Genomic DNA, 21,836 nt, shown 5'->3' on the forward strand with positions numbered 1-21,836 from the left:
AAAACCAAGGGACATTCAGAAGTGAATGGTTAAAAAAGATAACTAAACACATGAAGCTTATAAATTAAGGAAATCTAATACAACCCTTCACAACATTGTAAAATGACATTGGGTTTAACCCATCCTCAATAGACTCTTGTTTCACAGAAGGCAGACTCCTAGTGGATGTCAACAGATCGGAGTCAAATGCTTCTGTCCCACATCCCTTCGTAGAGAGCCGATAGCTTGAGTACCTAGGTGTTGTAGGATTATTAACTAATTTCAACCTGGAGACGGTTATGGTGTCAGAAGATTAAGAAGGAAGGAAGTGATGGGAAGAAAAAAATAATAGAGAGTCAGTTCTAGGGCCCTGGACATTTAAACATGTTTTACTTCTCCCTTTCTCATACACACACACACACACGTTTGGCAGAATTCATTAAATTGTCCTGTTATTAAATCTGTACAACTAAAATCTTTTCTTGTATTTTCCCCTCAGTTATTGAGTTACCTTTATTGATACATGTGGCAAGTTTTGTAAATCACCTATCCTTTATCTATTATCAGCTTTTTCCTTGTTAAGGAGATTTCACTATTACTGTATTGTTGTACACACTACGCCCATGTCTCGGTAAAATGGACTGCACCAAACACGACAAACATGGTCCCGATTCCTCAGCTTCCCTGGCTATTTGACCAAGTTTCTCTAAAAGAGGATAAGAGCGTATTTTTCTGGGAAGCTCTTGCTTTGCTAATAAAAAGCATGGTTACTGCCGGCACTGAGCATCTCCGTGCATTCTTGTATTAAATGCAGATTTGGTGACGTGGTGTCTGGAATTGTAGCACTCATCTTGCAACCACAAGGTGACAAACATGAGTAAAGCCAGTGAGTAAATGACGGTCAAGTGGAAAGACAGAAAGAACCTGGTTCCCTTATTGTAAACCCGCTGTGTATGTGGCCTCCATCTAGGCCACCAGATGGTCTCTGTGGACTGGAGGCATGAGAAGTTAGCATGGCCATGCTGCTTGCTTTATCGTCATGCATGCATCCTTTCTTTGTAAGCTAGAGTCTCGTGTTTTCTGCCAGCATCCAGAAGATTGTGGCAGACTAACTTGTTAACTTGAAAGTAGGGTAAAATATCAGACACTTCAGAGTTCTTGGCAATAAGTACCATGTTTTAAAGTTGACGTTGTTATGTGTACTTTAAATCCACTATTTCTATTGCTGCGTACTAGTTTGTGTAGTGTTATGTGAATAAATCTGCATATGCCCCTTTATGGATTTATGAGAAAGTAATTGGGGGAGTGTTATAAACCCAAAAGCTGGACAACTATAAGAGTGAGTGTGTGTGTGTGTATGTGTGTGTGTGTGTGTACACACTTAATTTGTGTCCTAGGGCCAGATTCTCTTATTACTAATGACTCTGAGATCTCTTTCTCTGATTCTTTGCTTTTGAGGCTTCCTCTGTAAATTGCCTGGACATATCCTTTTTTTTTCCCAAACCCTAAAACAACAACACTTTTATACTCTGCTTGAAGCCCCACTAAAGATCATACTTCCCTGAATATATTCTCCCATTTAATAATTCTATAGTTTGTACCTAATGAAAATGGCACCCTTCACTTGTGCAGACTATTATTACTATTTTGGTCCTGCAGTGTCTCTTATAAGGTTGTACAAATCTGTGTTTCGATGTGACTGTTAGCTCCTAATAACAGGAACCATTCCTTATTTACAGAAAGTAGAGAGTAAGTATAGTGGGCTTAAAGGTGATAAGAAGGGATATTCTGTAACGACTTCTTGGATGGGGTCTCGCCTCGCTTTTAGTTTAGGGGAAATTCCCTAGTAGCGGCCATTAGCTCTTGAAGGAACTTGAAAACCAGATAGAAACATGATTCCCTTAAGCCATTCCTTTCTAGTTACACGTGGAACACCCTTGCCGTGGCACAGACTCCGGCTCTTTCATAGGAGGAAAAAAACACCATTGGACAGCAGGGACTTAGCTCGTGTTACGTGCGGGAGCAAGCTTAGCTTTGCGAACTTCGTCGGCAGGCAGATGCCTCTTTCCCCTTTGTCTGCTCTAATACCGCATTGATTGATGCTGGCATGGGTGGTTACACAGATAGAAGAATCTGTTTTCTCATGAATTTTGCTGCTTAGATACAACCTTGTAGCATTTCTCTCAAAAGCCGTGAGGTCTGAAGGTTGGACTGCGCTGTGAAGCACACTGCTGGAGAGTTGCTTATTTGTTTATAGCAGTTACTGGAATATTAAAGGTAGGCAGGGTTAAATACCAGAGCCCAGCATTCATTTCTCTAAATCAGGATGTTTTTCAAGGAGCTAAGCCCCATCTCCTCCTCTTTTTTTTTTTTTTTTTTTAAATCAAACTGGCACATTTAAGCATTGAAAACAATATTTCCATTTATCCATTGGTATGATTTTAAGATAGGAGGTGAGGAAAGAAAGGAGGAAGAGAATTACAGGTTGAGGCACATACAGAAGACAGCCTGGAGAGAAGCTGGATATTCTGGTTGGGGATGGAGAGGAAACTGGAGGGGATAAATTAGGTATGATGATTTGTGCATTTTGACTGGTGTTCAGGGTATGTGTAGGAGAGTGGGAGCAGATAAATTTAGACTTGTCTTATAGTAGAATTATAGACAACGAAAAATAATGTAGAACCTGGGGAATACGTGGAAGATTTTGATCAGGAGAGCTATTTAACAAGAGTTCTATTTAAGAATCTCATTTTGGCAGTTTACTGCAGCATGAATTGATGTAGAGTAAAACAGGAAGCAAGGGGACCCTTTGGCAGACAGTGGTAGTTGTCCAGCTGGGAGGGCAGAAGTAGTGATGGAGCTGAGAATGGAAATAAAGGGATGGCAGATGCCCTAGAATTTGGAAATGCTCAGATGAAAGCAAAAAGAGAAAGAAGAATTTATGATGACTTCTAGGTTTTCAGTCAGGGTTACTGAGAATATGGTGGGTCTATAAAAAAAGAATGAGACAGAACTATTTTTATAAGTAAATGGTTAAGCCTAATTTAGCATCAACAGTGTTTGTTTAGAAAAAAAATATCTGAATGTAGGTGCTTATCTGGCCTTTAAACAAGGATAATGAGTAAATAGGATGGTTTAGCTCAAGTTACAAATTAGATAAAACATTTGCTTACAATTGATAATCAGTGACCAAGGATAAGTTTGTTGAGAAAAATAGTTGGAAAAAAAGAAAAAACTCTTTGGGAAATGCCATTTGGGAGGAAAACATCTCTTTGCTCCATCTTCTCAGCCACATAGTCTTATAAAGCCCTATTTCATTGCATACTAAAGAAAAAATTGTATTTATCAATGACAAAATGTTATAATGGTCAAATTCAGTGCGATCTCATTGGACGATACCTTTGCCATAGAAACGAAATAGTGGGACTTTTTTTTTAGAGTAAACAATATTACACATTATTGTTTTTGCATGAGAAAGAGAAATCAAATTATTGGCTTAGATTTGAAACAAATTTGAGCAGTCATAAAAATTGGTATAATCAAAACTAAGTTAATATCTCCCTTGATTTTGGGAAACTTGGTAAACTCTGTTATGTGAGGCAGTGGCTGTGTGTGTGACAGGGAGTGGGTTATTTAGCAATTATAGCAGAATATGTTATCCAGCAATCTGATGTCTTTCCATCCAGGGCTAGTCATCTGCAACGCAGTTTCACAAAGAATAAGGCCATTTGGCACTCAGAGTGAATATTCCAAGGCCAATTGCAGAAGCTGGTTTTACGAATTTAATCAACACATATATTCTAATTAAACACTATATCCCAGTTACTTTTAGAGACAATAGGCAGTAATTTGCAGACTTTTGTTCTTGGAAGTATCACCTGCCTAACTTGTTGAAGCTTCAGATTTATAGTATAAATATTTTTGATTCAGAAATTTTTAGTGGTAAGTCAGAGTGGTACCAGAATTCTACATTTTTAGTGTGCATCCCTGGGTGATCCTGATACAGGTTTTATAGAGAGAGCATTGGCTGAAGAGCACGAAGAAAGATAAAGCTTAGGTCCTGCCTCCAGTACCTAGGACAGAGAACAGACATACCAACTGGAAGTGTTATAGGATATGATTCTTCAGAAATATGTATCTAGAAGTATGTGAATGGTATGAGTAGAAATATACACAGTCTTCAACAGTAAAGGCAAAAGAAGGGCATTAGCAGTTATATTCAGTGTAATCACGGAAGTGACTCACGTGTTCCTCTTTTAGTGCATAGCAGTTACCCCAAAAGGGGAAGGGAAAAAGGCCTCGGTTCTTGTCTTTCCCAAAAGAGAAGAATTCAAACTAGATACGGAAGTGTTGTGTAGTGAAAGATTTTACAGGTTTTATTAGCAAAAGGAAGGTACCCCTCCAAGAATGGGAGGTGGGCTGGTCCAAGGGTGGACAGCAATGGTCTTTGCCCCCTTCTCTTATACCTTCATCTAAAGGGGTCTCTTGATTGATTGATGGCTCTTGCCCCTGGAGTGCTTAGTCAGGCTCGTCCCTTTTTGATCATGTCCTTACCCATGATGCACACAGAAAAACCCATGGGAAGGCCTAAACCACAATGCTAGTTATATTACACTGGCATTGGGTCACATCCAGTTAGGTCCTTGTCACTACTGCACAGTTGTGGCTCTTGGATTTTAACCAGTTTCTTGCTGGCACTCATTTAGAGGAAGTAAAGCCCCTTTATGCTGAAGGCAGGCCCACTGCCACCTTCTAGACCATCTTCCCTCTCCTCCACTTTATCTGCCTGATGCCCCACTTATCTAACTACCTGTCTTATCTGCCATGATGATCAAAGTGGAGGATGTTCTGAGCAAAGTGAGCAATCTGAAAACATGGAAATAGAAATCAGTAGAGTATATTAGTAACATGCTAGTCATTAAAAACCTATTGCACGTCTTTAATTGGATTGTGGTAAAAGATGAGAGATGTTTTAAGAAGTTTGGATCCATGCTGTATGCATGGGAAGAAATTGAAGGATTGGAGGCAAAGTAGGAGTATACCGGGGCTGTATCTCAGAAAGCTCACTTACTGTAGAGCGGAGGAAGGCAAGTGACTTGAGTAAGCACTGAGATAACCTAGACAAGAAGCCATTGTAATCTGGAAATACTTGAATGCTACTGTTCAGTCCTTGCCAAGAACCAACAAAAGGTCATTAGAACCTCTATGTCTACTAAAAGGTAAGATCACAGATAATTTCTTCAATAATTTTGATTAAGGAAATGTTTTTCATACTTATTTAAAAATTTGATTTCAAGCAACAACTTTTTCCCAGTAGAACCTTACCCAGAACCAGAGAAGTTAAAACAGAGAGCAGTGGAGCTGCTCTGCTTCCAGTAGGGGTGGTAGAAGGTAGAAGAAAGACTTTCCCCATGGACGTTTTTCCTCTGCACTCACCTCCTGACATGCCTTTTTAGGAAACTTCATGAAATCTTAGGGTTGTGAATCAGTTTGAAAATGACTAGATTAGAGCATTCTGTAGGCATTTTAAGGTTTTATTATTTAGATCATAAATTAAGACAACCACAGCAGCAGCATTTTAAGAATGAAATTGTAAAGCTGTGTGTAAAGAAAACCTGTGTCTACAGATTTCCTGTCTATATGGGATACAGATATTCCACATAAGATGCAAGGTTGATTAAAAAAAGGCAAAGGTAGAGCATTGTTAACAATTTTCATGGACTTTAGATGTCACCGTTTTTAGACCAACTCGTTTTTACATTGAAAAATGGACTGACTTGTGAATAAAATGTTCTGTGTATTTCCATGTCTTTATTGTATTTAATAAATACGGATTCCACTAGCTCCAGTCTCAGAAACAAATCACTATTCTTTTCTTTTAAGCCTTCGTCTTTTTCGTCTTTCTGTGTAGCACTTTACAATAATAGCCTAATCATTCTCAACTCCTTTGGTATTTACTGCAAGGACATTAATTCTGATGGGCTCATTCAGTATTAATGTGGTTGTCATAAGTACTTCAGTAGGAACAGGATTTCGACTGGAATTCAGCATTAATTAGCCAGGTCATTACTTCAAAGTGTTACTCTCTTCCTTTTCCAACAGCCGCACTTGAGCATGCTCCTTCCTGCAGAGTGCATGAAGGCTCTTTCTGTTAGAAGGGGCACTTCTAGGTCCTTGAATCTATTGAGAGAAAGTTGTGGAAGTGAACAGGATACAATAGGTAAGGTGTGGTAATTACTCGACAACTGATTAATAGAAAGCTGATGTTTTAATTGAGCTGCTACGGTCCCGACAATAGCTTGAATTGAATAAGGGACTTGATTGCACTTTAAATTTCCCTGGAGCATAAAGAAACAATAGCGTTAAATAAAAGGTTCTAGTAAGTCCTTCAGTTTTTCATGGGAGAAAAATACATGTCTAAAACTATAGCAGTTGGTGTATTAATCAGGTACTGTTTTAGATTAGAACTACTTGCATGTTCATAACTGAAGGTATTTTTTTTTAATGCTAAAAATGTGCTTTTGAATTTTGTGGTACTTGTCTGAAGAAATATAAATTTCTTACTTTATTGTGATTTTAGTGCATTTTTCTAACATGCTTTTCAGTATCGAATAGTTTTTATGTGTATCCGTGGTGCCAAGGTCAACGTGTTATTCATTAAAATAACCGGGAAATGTAAGTGTTTTAACCATATTACTGGACTCTCTACCACGTTAAATACCTCTATGAAAAGGATTGACATGATGAAATAGAAAATTAGTTTAGATTTGTGTAAGTGGGAGGGAAACTTCACTTCTGGCTCCAGTGACCTCTCAGTAACTGATTCTCTAGGCATTATGGCATTGTAGCAAAAGGCGTTTTAAAAATTGTAAGTTTTATTCACTGTCCTCTAAGAATGCCATTTAGATTTCTGACTTGACTATAGGGATTACAGCTTGTTTCAAAATAATTCCAGGTATTCTTTTGATAAAATATTTGCTACAGACCTACTTTTCAAGTGTTCTATGACCTACCCATGACCATGATTAAAGAAAGTCATCTCTAACAAGTGGTAATTATTCCTCCAGCACTACAAAAATACCAAAACAAATCTCTAAATCAACTGAAGTAAGTTGATTTAGAGGCTAAATAACAAAAAGAAGCAGGGCTAAATGATAAAAAGAAGTGAAAACATGAATTTCCAGTATCAAGAGTGAAAAGAAGAATCTCACTACAGATCTTAGGTTAATATGTAATGATATGATAAATTTTAGGAATTTAAATACATATAACATGTGAACAAATTTACAATAATGAATTTGATCACTTGTATAAAATAGACAAATTATTTGAAAATACATCATACTAAAAGCTAAAATAATAAGTACACATTGAAATAGTTTCTCTCTTAGAAATTGTGAACCTGTTATGAAACACCTTCCAACAAAATCCCAGGACCAGTGATCACCTCTAATAAAATCTTTCAAAAAGTTAAGGGATAAATGACCAGCTTGACACATATGTTTCTGGATGATATAAAAAGAGTGAAAACTTTATAGCTTATCTTATGAAATAAATGCAAGGCAAACATAAGAACATTACAGGAATAGAAAATTATGGAACAATCTCTCATGTAAAATTCTAAACAAAATACTACCAAATTGAATCCAGGAATAGAGAAGAAATAAAAGTACATAAACCAGGTGGAGATTCATCCAATAGTACAAGAGTGGTTTCTCATTCAAATAGAATTAATATAATTAACCACAGTAATGGAATAAAAGAGAAAATCATTTGATCAGCTTGATAAATATAGATAATTTGATAAAATTTTAAAATTTGGGGGATGGTATAGCTCAAGTGGTAGAGCACATGCTTAGCATACACAAGGTCCTGGATTCAGTCCCCAGTCCCGCCTCTGAAAATAAGTAAACTCAATTACCTCCCCCCCAAAATAAAAAAAAATTAAATAATACAATAATAAGTAAAAATATTTAAAATAAAATAAAAATTGTGAGAAAATTCAATATTTATGAAAATATCTCTTAGCAAACTAGGAACAGAATTAAACTTGATAACCTGTTGATTGATATAACATATATCTACAGTCCAAAGCTTTCTGAATAATTATTTCCCCTTTAAATCCAGTATCTGTTATCACCACTCCTACTCAACATTATACTCAGAGTCCTATCTAGTGAATTTTGTCAAGAAAATGAATAAAAAATTTATAACAGGAAAAAAAATTATTGCTCAGAGATGGTATTTTCTACACACAAAATCTGATCAACAGAAAAAAAAACTACTGGATTTATTAAGTATTAAACACACTAACCAATATGAAAATAGCATATTTATATAACTGCAGTAAATAGAAAATTAAGTTTTAAAAAGATATCACTTACAGTTGAATTAAAACCCTTCAAATATCAAAAAATAAATCCAACAATATATGTACAAGGGTTCTACACTGAACGCTGAAAATTATTTAAAGAAACTAACTAAATACACAATATACATGGATTGAGAAATTCAATACTGTTAAGAACTCAAGCAAAATTCCGCCATATTAATCTGCAGGCTCAATGTAGTCCCAGAGAGTGGAGTCACAGATCACAGAGGATTTTTCCTCATGTGTTGAAATCTAATGCCCAATTGAATTTCAGAATTAGCTGGGGCCAATGACTGTTTTCTTTTTTTCCATTTTCTCCTCTTTTAAATGGGAATTCCTATAACTATATACCTAGGCCCATCTCACCATTGTATTTTGAGGATGAGATAACTTGTTTCTTGAGTTTCACAGGTTCATAGATGGAGAAAAATTTTGTCCCAGTCTCTTTATTGAGAGACTCACCAATATGTAATTTATATGATAAAATTTGGGACTTCTGAGCTAATGAGATTTAAGTGAGATTTGGGGCTTTGAGTTGACGCTGTAATGGATTAAGACATCGGGTTTACTGAAGTGGGGTGAATGTATCTTGCATGTGGAACATGCAAATCTTTATGGGAATAATGCCCTCTGCCAAAGCAGTATACATCCATCCTAACCCCCCAAAACTTTGAATACATTACTTTACATGGTAGAAGAGGCTTTGCCAATGTGATAAAATTAAGGAGTTTAAGATGGCGAGATTATGTCTGGGTAGACCCAATGTACCTACAAGAACAGAGAAGCAGGAATGTCAGAGTCAGAGAGAAACCTGAAAATGCTATGCTGCTGGCTTTGAAGGTACAGGAAAAGGTCATGAGACAAGGCATGCAGGCAGTCTCTAGCACCTGGAAAAGACAAGGAAACAGATTCTTCCCAAGAGCTTTTGGAAGGAACTCAGTCCTGCTGACACACTAATTTGTGCCCTGTAAGACCCATTCCAGATTTCTGATCTCCAGATTTCTAAGTTAATCAATGCATGATTTAATTTTTATTGTGGTTTAAAAAAAAAAAACACATAAGGTCCTCTCTCAACAAATTTTTAAGTATACAGTATTGTTAACTATAAGCACGAATTTGTATAACAGATCTATATGACTTTCTCATATTTCATAATTAAATCTTTATAACCGTTGAAGAGCAATGTCCCATTTTCCTCTTTTCCCAGCTTCTAGAAACCACTTTTGTACTTCTGCTTCTATGAGTTTGACTAATTTAGACCTTTCATGTAAGTGGAATCATGTAGTATTTGTCCTGATGTGACTGGATTATTTTACTCAGCATAATGTTCTCCAGATTTATCTGTGATGTTGCATATGACAGCATTTCTTTTTTTCTTTTTAGATAAATAATATTCCATTGTGTGTATATACCACATTTTCTTCATCCATTTGTCTGTTGATGTGCACACATTGGGTTGCTTTCACATCTTGGCTGTTATGAATAGTGTTACAATGAGCATATAGTACAAATATCTATTCAAGATCCTGATTTTAATTATTTTGGATAAATACACGAAAATGGAATTTCTGGAATGACCATATGGTAATACTATTTTTAATTTTTTAAAGTAACTTCCATACTATTTTCCATGGCAGCTGCATCATTTTACATTCCCAACCGTGGCAAGATTTCTAATTTATCCACGTTCTTGCTGATACTTGTTATTTTCTGTTTTGTTTTTGTTTTTATTTCAAACTGACGGCATTCTAGCAGACGTGAGGTAATGTGTAATTGTGGTTTTGGTTTGCATTTCCCTGATAGTGATACTGGGCGTCTTTTCATGTACTTGTTGGCCATTTTTATGTCTTCAGAAAAATGTCTATTTAGATCCTTTGCTCATTTTAAATTAAATTACTATTTGCTATTGAGTTTTATGAGTTGAATGTATATTTTGGATATTAACCCCATATCACATACATGGTTTACAAATATTTTCTCCCATCCCATAGGTTGCCTTTTCATTTTGTTGCTGTTTCTTTTACTCTACGGAAGCTTTTAAATTTGATGTAGTTCTGTTTGTTTATTTTTTCTTTTGTTTCTTTTACTTTTTGTGTCAAATCCCCAAAATCATTGTCAAGACCAAGGTCAAGAAGCACACCCCCTCTGTTTTCTTCTAGGAGCTTTAACAATTTCAGGTCTTATGCTAAAGATTGTGATCAATTTAAAGTTGATTTTGTATGTGGTATTAGATAGAGACCTAGTTTCTTTCTTTTGTGTATGGCTATCCATTTTCCCAGCACCATTTATTGAAGAACCTGTCCTTTCTCCATTGTGTATAGTCGGCTCTTTCATCAAAAATTAATTATTTGCATATACATGGTTTTATTTCTGGTCTGTTTTGTTCCATTAATCTATGTGTCTGTTTTTACAGTAATAACATACTACTTTAATTATTATAGTTTTGTAATGTAGTTTGAAATCAGGAAGTATGATGCCTCTAGCTTTGTTCTTTTTTCTCAAGATTGCTTTGGTTATTTGGGTCTTGTAGTTTCAGGCAAATTTTTTGATTGTTAGTTTTATTTCTGTGAAAAATGTCATTGGAATTTTGATAGAAGTTTCGTTGAATCTGTAGATCACTCTGTATGGTATGGATATTTTTACAATATTCTTCCAATCCATGAATATGGAATATCTTCCCACTTACTTTCTTTCATCAGTGTTTTCCAATTTTCAGTTTAGAGATCATCCATCTCTGTGGTTAAATTTATTCCTAAATATTTTATTCTTTTTAATGCTATCATAAATGGAATTATTTTCTTTCTCTGATAGTTTGTTATTAATATATAGAAACACAACTGATTTCTATATATTGATTTTCTATCCTGCAATTTTTCTGAATTTGTTTACTGGTCTAACAGTTTTATGGTGGAATCTTTAGGGGGTGTGTGTGTGTGTGTGTGTGTATGTGTGTATATATATATATATATATATATATAATTATGTTATCTGAAAATGGAGACAATTTTACTTCTTTCTTTCCAATCTAGATCTGTTTTCTTTCTTTTATATGTCTAATTGCTTTGGCTATGACTTCTAGTTTCTTTGTTGAATAAAAGTGGATAGTGAATAGCCTTGTCTTATTCCTGATCTTAAAGGAAAACTTCCAGCTTTTCACTGTTGAGCATGATGTCAGTTGTAAGCTTGTCATATAAGGCTCTCATTTTGCTGGTGTATGTTCTCTATATACCCAGCTTGTTGATAATTTTCATCATGAAAGGATGTTGAATTTGGGCAAAAGCTTTTTCTTCACTTATTGAGATGGTATTTTTTTTTTCATTTTGTTAATGTAGTGTATCACATTGATTGATTTGCAGATGTTGAGCTATCCTTGCATTACTGGAACATCTCTCATTGGATGTTCGTGTATGATCTTTCTAATGTAGTGTTGAATGATTTGTTGAGAGTTTTTGTGCCTATTTTCGTTAGGGATATTGGCCTGTAATTTTCTTTTCTTGTACTGTCCTTGCCTGCTTTTGGTTTAAGGGTGATCCTGGCCTTACAGAATGTAAGGGAGGATCCTCAGGTTGCATGCCTTCTCTTAATGTCACAGAGCCTTGCCAGGCACAGCAAGCCACCCACTGCTTTCTTTTGTTCTCAGCAACCCTTGTGCATTCAGACTATGTCAGTTTTGTTAGTGCTCCAAGTGAGACAGTATGGGAATCTATCCCTTGGGCAGTGCTCCAAATGACCAGGAGGTTGAACTCTTGTTCCCCTCTCGCTTTTCCTCTTGAAGAAGAAGTCGTGGGCCAGGGCATTCTCTCTTGGCGCTCAGTTTGCTGGCTTGGGGGAGGGACTGACTGGTGCAAGTACATTGAAATTGCTCTTCTAACCCTTCAATGTGACTGTTCTCATCTCTGTGTTTTATTGAGGTACTTCAACTACGTAACAGGATTCTGGAATTCACATGTAGGCCTGTATGTACTGCTAAATGTGTTTCTGGGAGGGAACAAGGGCTGGGATTTCTAGTCTGCCATCTTAGTGATGTCATTCTCAAATTTATGTTAAGTCACTAAGTTTGTGATAATTTGTTACAGCATCAATAGAAAACTAATACATGGATGATTTAATATACTAGATATGAAGACATAAATATTTATGATTAGGAAGAGAATCAGAATCAATAAAATAAATATAATGAATATGAAAATAAAGCATTAAACAAATACAGAATCCAAAAAGAGACTATATATAATCACCTGATATGTAATAAAAGTGCAGCTGCACTGCAGTTGGGAAAAGGACAATCTTTTCACTAAATTGTGTAGGATAAATTGAATATCCATGTAGAAAAATGTTATTAACGCCTATTTAGCACCATACACAAAAATCAATTCCAAATCTATTTTATATATTATAAATATGTAATGTAAAAATATACATACAAAAGTGAAAGGTAAAAGAATTAAGACTGTAGGAAGAAACATTGGAAAGCATCTTTGTGATCTAGGAATAGGCAAATATCACAAAGGCATGAAATTGCTAAGTATGATTGAAAATTGACAGACTATTAAAATGGAAACCTTTGTTCATTAAAGAATATCATTAAGGTAATGAAAAGGCAACTTAACAAGTGGCAGAATACATTTTCAATGTATATCTAATAAAGGACAAATAATCTTATTAAAGCCTCTATCAATTTATAAGAAGAATGCAGCCAACACACTGTTTTAAATAGGCAAACTATTGGAATGAGCATTTCACAAAAGATAATATGCAAACATCTGCTAAATATATGAAAAGTTGTTCCACTTAATAGTTTCCAGGGAAATACAAATTAAAACCAGAATGGGACATACTTTCATGAAAATGATTAAAACGTGAAAGATGAAAAATAGCAAGTATAAGTGAGGATGTAGAAACTTATGCAGGGCTAGTGGGCTAGTGGGCTATGAAATATTTAACCACCTCAGAAAACTATTTGGCAGAATCTATTAAAACTGAAAGTGTATCTGTTCTATGACTCAACAATTCCACTTCATGGTATATACCCCACAAAATTGCATTCATATGTTCTCTCAAAGACATATTTTGGAATCTTCGTGCCAACGTTATTCCCAGAAAACATTTCCTTTCCTTGAACCTGAAGATGGCGTGTCTTAGAAAGACCTGCTCCTTACTGTGACTCGGCATTGATGAAAGGTAAAAGATCAGCAGCCAAACATGATGGATATAGCATGAGAAAGATACTGATGTCATACGTCAATGATACTTGTATTTTGTTTATTACCACAGCCTAATCCAATAAATATATTACTAGGAACAGTGGTAACAATATTACTCTTTATTATTATTACAATTATTATTGTGTTGTGAGTATTTGTAATCTTAAGTTGTCTAAAGAAAAAAATCAAAAGGCAGTAGTTAGTTTCGTTTTTTAATTTAAAAAGCTCACTTGTTTACTAGGACAATCAACAGTCAGAAAGCATCTACTAAAGGAAACTGTCAGTGCTTAATATTTAGGTGACCTTAGCTAAATCTAAGCTTTGGTTATATTCTCTTGTTAAATTGAAAGTGGAAATCAAATCCAAATGTAATCTTAATTATTATGATTGTTCGTATCCGGAGAACTCATTTATCCTTCAAAATGTGGTTTTCTTTTATAGAAATACCTATTTGTGGGGGAGGGTATGGTTCAGTGGTAGAGAGCATGCTTAGCATGCACAGGGTCCTAGATTCAATCCCCAGTTCTGCCATTAAAAATGAATGAATAAACAAACAAACAAACCTAATTACTTACCCCCCAAGGAGGGGTGGAAACACGAAATATGTATTTGAATTTTTAGGTATTATTAGAATGACTTTTATGTATGAATAGAATGAGAAGGGGATTAATACTGCTTAGTGATACATCTTTTCATCAGAAGTCTTCAGTAGTTGGGGTATAGCAAAAAAAAAAAAAAAAAGCTTTCTAAATTATAGATTTAATTACCCATATTGACCATTGCTGAATAATTTAAGTAAGTTTTATCAATTCTGTAGAACTTTCAGGATAGCTTCAGGCAACTCTAAGGAAAGAGATACTATAAATGAGCTCTTCGTGAGACTGTGACATTAAATTCCTTGAAATTAGAAAAACAATTAAAATGGCAGATTTAGTTTAAAGGGCAGAAAATGACCCATCTGAGCATATGGTAATAGAATGCAAAATTAATAGCAAAAGTATAAACAAACTAGTCAGCCACTTAAATTTTTTTAAATGCTTTCAAACAATTACTGATTTAGCAGAGAAATCAAAGTTGCAAATATAGAATAGCTGAACAACAAAATTATAAGAAGCTCACTTATCTTAAAAGTTTTCTAATACATATTGCCTAGAAAGGCAGTCATAAATTATTAGTGTAAAACTTGCCACATTATGTATTCCAGTTTCTTTGCAGTTTCACCTGGATTCATATTTTTGTTCTTGGACTTCTGCCTAGCCTTTTCACATTTGGAACTGTTTAAGAAGCAGAATGTTAATTGGATTAGCTTGTTAAATAGTACAATGTTATTTTTGTATAGGCTTTTTTGCTGGATTGCTGTTCATGATATTCTTCTCAGAATTTTGTAAGCTGAAGAAAACATTAAGGAATTCCATTTTTTGAGGAATTGGATGATGCTGTTTTAACAAAACACATGTGATATAGTTTTCATATCAAATACCACATGCATATATACATTAAGTGTAAAATAAAACATAATTTTAAAAATTATCTTAAGTCTGCAACTTCTTTTCCTTTTTATCGGTGAGGTCTATCCACTTCACAGCCAACATTAATGAAGAAATAGCAAATAAAATAGAGAGCGAGGGAAACACTATACAAAATTAATGTTTATTGTTATTTTTTTCTATCCTTTGCAAAATATGAGATTCTGTTGTAAAGGTCAAGGAGTGTGCCAGGCATCTCAGAGGCAAGGATATATCCTAGCCTTGGAAATGAGCTGGAAGCTGCAACTTCAACTTGACACCTCTTTGTGCCAATCACGTCTACTCTTCTCTGTTTTTTAAGACAATTTTTTTTACAGCAGTTTTAGATTCATAACAAAATTAAGAGGAAAGTACAGAGATTTCCTGTATACCCCCTGTCCCCACACATACATAGACTCCTCTGTTATCAACATCACTCACCGGAATGGTACATTTGTTACCAGGAGGACCCTACACTGACACATCATAATCACCTAGAGCCTATAATTTACCTTAAGTTTAACTCTTTGTGTTATACATTCTGTGGGGTTTGAACAAATGATAATGACGTGTATCCATCACCATAATATCATACAGAGTGTTTTTACTGTCCTAAAAATCCTCTGTGATCTGCTCCTCCCTCCTCATCCCCTCCCTGGAAACTACTGATCTTTTTATTGTCGCCATAGTTTTGCCTTTTCCAGAATTTCACATATTTAGAAACATGCAGTATATAGCCTTTTCAGATTGGCTTTTTTTCACTTAATAATATTAATAATTAGTAATTAATAAAATAATTAATTTAGGTACTTCTATATCTTTTCATGGCTTGATTGCTCAGGGTTTTTTTTAGCACTGAATAATATTTCATTGTCTGCAGGTACCACAGTTTATTTTTCATTCACCTACTAAAGGACATCTTGGTTACTTCCAAGTTTTGGAAATTATAAACATCTGTGTGCAGTTCTTTGTGTGGACCTATGTTTTCAACTTCTTTGGGTAAATACCAAGGGGCATGATTGCTGGATCATGTGGTAAAAATATGTTTAGTTTTATAAGAAACCACCAAATTGTTTTCCAAAGTGTCTGTACCATTTTGCATTTCTATCAGTAATGAATGAGAAGTCCTGTTGTTCTGCATCTTTACCAGCATTTGATGTTGTCAGTGTTCTGGATTTTGGCCATTCCAGTAGGTGTGTAATGGTGTCTCATTATTTTGATTTGCATTACATATGATATAAAATATCTTATTGTTATCTTTGTGTCTTCTTTCCTGAGGTGTCTGTGAAGGTCCTTTACTCATTTTTTAAATTGGGTTGTTTGATTTCTTAGTGTTTTAAAAGTTCTTTGCATAGCTTGAGTAACAGCTCTCTGTCAGGCATGTCTTTGGCAAATATTTTATCCTGGTTTGTGGCTTATCTTCTCATTCTTTTGACATTGTTTCTAAAAGAGCAGAAGTTTTTAATTTTAATAAAGTACAGATTATCAATTATTTACTGCATCACCATACCCATGGTCCTCTAGGGTTTCTTCTGTGTTATCTTATAGAAGTTTTAAAGTTTTGCATTTTACATTTAGGTCTGTGATCCATTTTGAGTTAATTTTTGTGAAGGGTGTGAGTCAGTGTCTAGATTAATTTATTTTGCATGTGGCGGAGCTGTTGACCTAAAATCCATTTATCAGAACAAATCCCTGAAGATTTTTTTTCATTTTTTGTATATTCAGTTGTTCCAGCACCATTTGTTGGAAAGCCCATCTTTGCTCCATTGTTTTGTCGTTATGCCTCTGTCAAAGACCTGTTGACTATATTTATGAGGGTTATTTATGGTTTCTCTTTTCTGTTCGAATGAGCTATTGATCTGTTTATTTATACTTTTGCTGATACCTCTGTCTTGATTACTCTAGCTTTATTGTAAGTCTTGAAGTCAGGTAACATCCAGTTTACCAACTTTATTGTTTTCCTTCAATTTTGTGTTGGCTGTTCTGGGCCCTTTGCTTCTCCATATAAACTTTAGAATCAATTTGTTGGTATCTACAAAATAACTTGCTGGGATTTTGATTATTGTACTTTTTACTAAATGCAGACTCCATTGTGCTGTCCCCTAAAAATGCTTCTTCCAACTCTTCTCAGATTTTGGTTGATGGGAGGGACATTGTCTTAACTGAAAAGTGGTATTTCTCTTTTCTGAAACAAAAGTTGTGGAGATCATGAGCATGTACTTCCTCATTTTTACCAGTAGTAAGAAGTCTGTATCAGAATGAGTAGATTAACAACATGTGGGATTTCCTTAAATCAATTATTTTTTATAAGGAGTCATAAAGGTATCATGTTTATTTATTTGGCACTTTTATTAATAATATTAAATTGTTTTATTTATTAGGTTAAAAAATAAAATCACTTATCTAACAAGTAAAATATGAACAATTAAACCTAATTAAGAGCAGTTTCAAAAGCTAGTTAATCTGGCTGTTTAAAAGTTTTATGAAGTACTGGAGTAGTCTCACAAGTTCTTATGGGACAAATTATGGCATTTGGGAGATTAATAACCATTGTCTACTTCTGTAACTAACAGTATGTAAAAATGACACCTAGAAAGCATTTTCAAAACTCCACAGAGAAGCATATGCTGAATGTTGGACAGTACCTATCTGCCCATCTGTCTCTGCAAAATGGCATCTTTCGAGGCCTTGGCTTCCTCCAGAAAGCCCACTGTTCAGCTGCTGAATGTTCAGCTGAGAATGTTTGTAGAGCTGTTGACCTAAAATCCATTTATCAGAACAAATCCCTGAAGAATTGTTTCTTTTTTTTTTTTTTTTTTTTGGTATATTTAGTTGTAAATTAGTTTGAATTATAGGAAATAACAGACTGACACAACAAACACTGCATGTCTACCATCCAGAATTAACAAATTATGTTATTGTTTCAGAAGGAGCAGTTTTTAAAAAAAAAAACCTGTAAAAGTAAAGACCTTTTAAAAATCCCCTATTTCCGTTCCCCATGGAATCTTCTTCTACAGATAAAACTATTATAAATTCACTGTATTCTTCTTGCTCATGTTTTTATTTCAGTATATATCTATTAATCATGAAAAATATATAACATTTCTTAATGAGTTTTTAAACTTTTTTACAAGTGCTGTCATACTGAATTATCTAGGACAGATCCATGAACAAACTCTTGTTTAATAGATTGAATCTTTGTAACGTACATGGAAGACCCACAGTGTTCTTCAAAATTTTGTATCAGCAGAAACAATGCCAGGTTGGACCAAAAGGTCCAAAAAAGACATACATAGAAGTATTGGATTCCCAAAATTCTAGTAGCAAGAAACAAGGTAATGAAACTACTTAGCTGTAAAATCTGCTACCTTTTATCTAAAAAGAAGGATAATTCAGAGACCAGAGCCCTTGAGCCAGAGGGCAGAGTTGCAAGCTGTAGAGAACCATCTGTAGGTCTTGAAATCTATTGGAATTTGTGTGACTGAATTTCAAAATTGCATAAGACCAGTGCCTCCATTTTCCCTTCCATTTTCTCCTATCTTGAATTAATACATTAACTCTTATTCTGTGCCTGTCCTACCACTGCATTTTGGCAGCATGTAATGGGTTTCTCTAGCTTCACAGGTCCACAGATGGAGAGCAGCTGTGTCCTGGGATGCATTATATCAAGGCTCACCCATGTCTGATTCAGATGATTTAGATGATGAGATTTTGGACTTTTGAGATAATAAAATTTCATTAATACTATTGGACTTTTAGTTGGTGCTGTAATGGGTTGGAGACCTTAGGATGGGGATAATTCCATTTGAGATGGGTGAGAACCTTTGAGGGCCAGAGGTTGGACTATATGGTAGGCAGTATAATGGCCCCCAAGAATGTCCGTGCCCTATTCGTCAGGACCTGTGAGTATGTTACCATACAGAGAAAAGGGGATTTTGCAGTTCTGACTAAGGTTAAGGAGTTTGAGATGGTGAGATTATCCTGGATTATTCAGGTGGGCATAATCTAATCACACAAGTCCTTAAAATTGGAAAACATTTCCTGGAAGTAGTTAGAGAGATGCAATGACAGGAGGCAAAAGAGTGAGTCTTAAGATAGTGATGTGAAAAGGATTCCACATCGTGTTGCTGCTTCTGAGATGTGCAGGGTTATATGCAAAGACCAGAGAGAGGACTCTAGGAGCTAAGGCCGCCCCCATGGGGACAGGCAGCAAGAAAATGGACACCTCAGTCACACAACCACATAGAACTGAATTTTGCCTTTAACTAAATGATCAAGAAAAGCATACAGGAAGGAAGAAAGCCCTAACACCAGGTTGATCTTAACACAATGAGACGTATGTTAGATTCCTAACATGGTGAACTATAACATGATAAATTTACTTGTTGAAGCCACTATGTTTGTGGTAACTTTTTATGACATCATAGGTAAGTGAAACAGTATGGCTAACTCAATATTGCATCTTTAAATCTGTCTACGTCTACATTCCCAGATAAAGTCTACTCATTTTAAGTGATGTGTTATATATTAACATACAAGTAAGTCACACTTTATTCATTTCTGTCCTGATGGAGATTTATGTTGTTTCCAGTTTTTCTCTGTAACAAGAACAATAAAAAAAAATGTAGGAGTAAATAAAACGTCCTTCTTTATGTCTGCTGGTACTCAGTGCTAGAGTTTCTAGACTACATCTAGAGAGATAAAATTACTGGGTTATTAATTATGCAACTTTAAATTTATTTGATATTTCCAGTGCGTTCCAGAGTTCTTATACCAATTTTAACTTACAGTGATTGTTTACATATCTGATCCCTCCCCAGTTCTTCCACTACTTTTGGTTGAATTGATGCAGTTTTCACTTCCCCTACTGATCCTATCCAACTTTAGAATTTTTGTACTTTTTTTCCCAGTGATTTAGGGCTACTCACAAATTTTAACATGCATGCTAATTTACCAACATCTCTTTATGTTTACTCTAAATTCTTATAGAGTAATATCAGGACATTATTTCACTTTAAATTTGCGTCCCTATTCTCTTTTCCCTGTAATTTAATTTTAGCTTCTTTTTAAATCTAAGCATCCCATTGATTCACTGTTATGAATTTTTTATTTAATTCTCATTAAAATGTTCCACATTTTATAATTTATTTGTTCATCACTAATTGTTGCATGAACCTACTTTCTTTTGTATTCAGTTGCCTTCTAGAGTGCATCCTTTAGTTATTCTGTAAGGGATGGTCTGTGAATAGTTCATTTGAAATTCACACCTCTGTTACCTCAGTATTTTAAAGACATTATCCACTGTCTCCTGGCTTTTATTTTCCATAATAAGAAGTCTGCTGTAATTCTAATTGTTTTTCTAAATTAATTCTTTCTTATTTTGTGGTAGATTTTTTAAATTTGTATGCAAGTTTGTTGCCATTATGTTTTAGAGAATGGAATGTTTTTGACCTCTTTAATTCTGATCAGGACTTAAGTAGCTTCTTCAGTCTAGGAATTCATGTATTTCTTTAACTGAAAAGAAAATAGCTTTCTACTGTCACTTGAAACTCTGCTTCTTTACCATCATTTCCATTTCTCCTTATAAAATGCCTATTAACATGCAAGACCTTCCTATTATATATATCATGTTCAACTTACCTTTCACATCTTCCATCCCTTTATTTTTTTTTTTTCCATTGAATTCTGGGTGATTTCCTCAGACCTATATTTATATTCTTCAATCCTCTTCTCAGCTGCTGTGTTCTAGTCAACACTTCCATTGTATTCATTTTTGTTTTTCTGGTGTAATTCTACCATTCTGAATGCACTTTTATTATTCATGTCTAGAGTTTCTTTTTGTGTTTTTTTTAATTAAATTTCTCTATTCCTTTTTCATACTGATCTGTTGAGCAAGTGGCTTCTGTTGCCTTTTATCAGGTGTAGAAAGCTGAACACTTCTGCCCCTTGAACTTGGTATCAGTCACCAAGAAATCACAACAGAGTCAAGAACTGGAAGGAATGACACTTTACTCACATAGAGAAAGGACTGAATGAGGTTGGCTTCAGTAGCATGTGTCAGCAGGATTCTCCAGCAGGTGCCTCCAGGTAGCTGATGCAGGGCAATGACCTGGGTGCACCCCTCTTGTGCTGCATCAGAAGGACATGCTCCTCCTCCACAGGGACAGATAGGGTAGTGGAGCTGGCCAGGTGCCATACGACACACACACTGAAGCAGGACAAAGCTGAGTCTGAAACAGGAAATATATCCCCATGCAAGGTGCCCAGCACAGGCTGTAAGGACTCTTTATCTCTTGGAAAAGAAGTGTTCCAGGCCTGAGGGCCACTCTTATGGGGCCAGGAAGGGGTTGAAAAACTATGCACTTCCTCAGCTTCTTTTTTTTCCCCTTTCCTCTTTGGTAATTTTAAATACACTTAACTTCTCTGAAAGTCACTTTATCGAGCCTTGTTCATTTCCTCTTGTGGTTTTTAAAATGTCAGTGTAAGCTTATTTGCCATGGCATTTGTTTTCCGTAGAGTCCTGTATTGTGGAATTGTCTCTCTGAGGTGTGCTTGTAGGTGACCCTGCCTAGGACCCTTTTTTTTTTTTTTACTGCTTTCAAACTTGATTTGAATTTCTTAACTTTAGGTTTCTGAATCATGCCTGAAGGGTGATGTACATATGAGTTACAACGGGGTGAATTTCTATATAATTTTTATCACCAGACCCCAGGTGGATGGAAAATTTCCTCAGTGCTTGTGTTTAGAGCCTGTAACTTGAACCCATTATAGAAGTGA

This window comes from Camelus dromedarius, chromosome 14 (genome assembly GCF_036321535.1).
Source record: "Camelus dromedarius isolate mCamDro1 chromosome 14, mCamDro1.pat, whole genome shotgun sequence".
In the NCBI taxonomy this organism is placed as follows: domain Eukaryota; kingdom Metazoa; phylum Chordata; class Mammalia; order Artiodactyla; family Camelidae; genus Camelus; species Camelus dromedarius.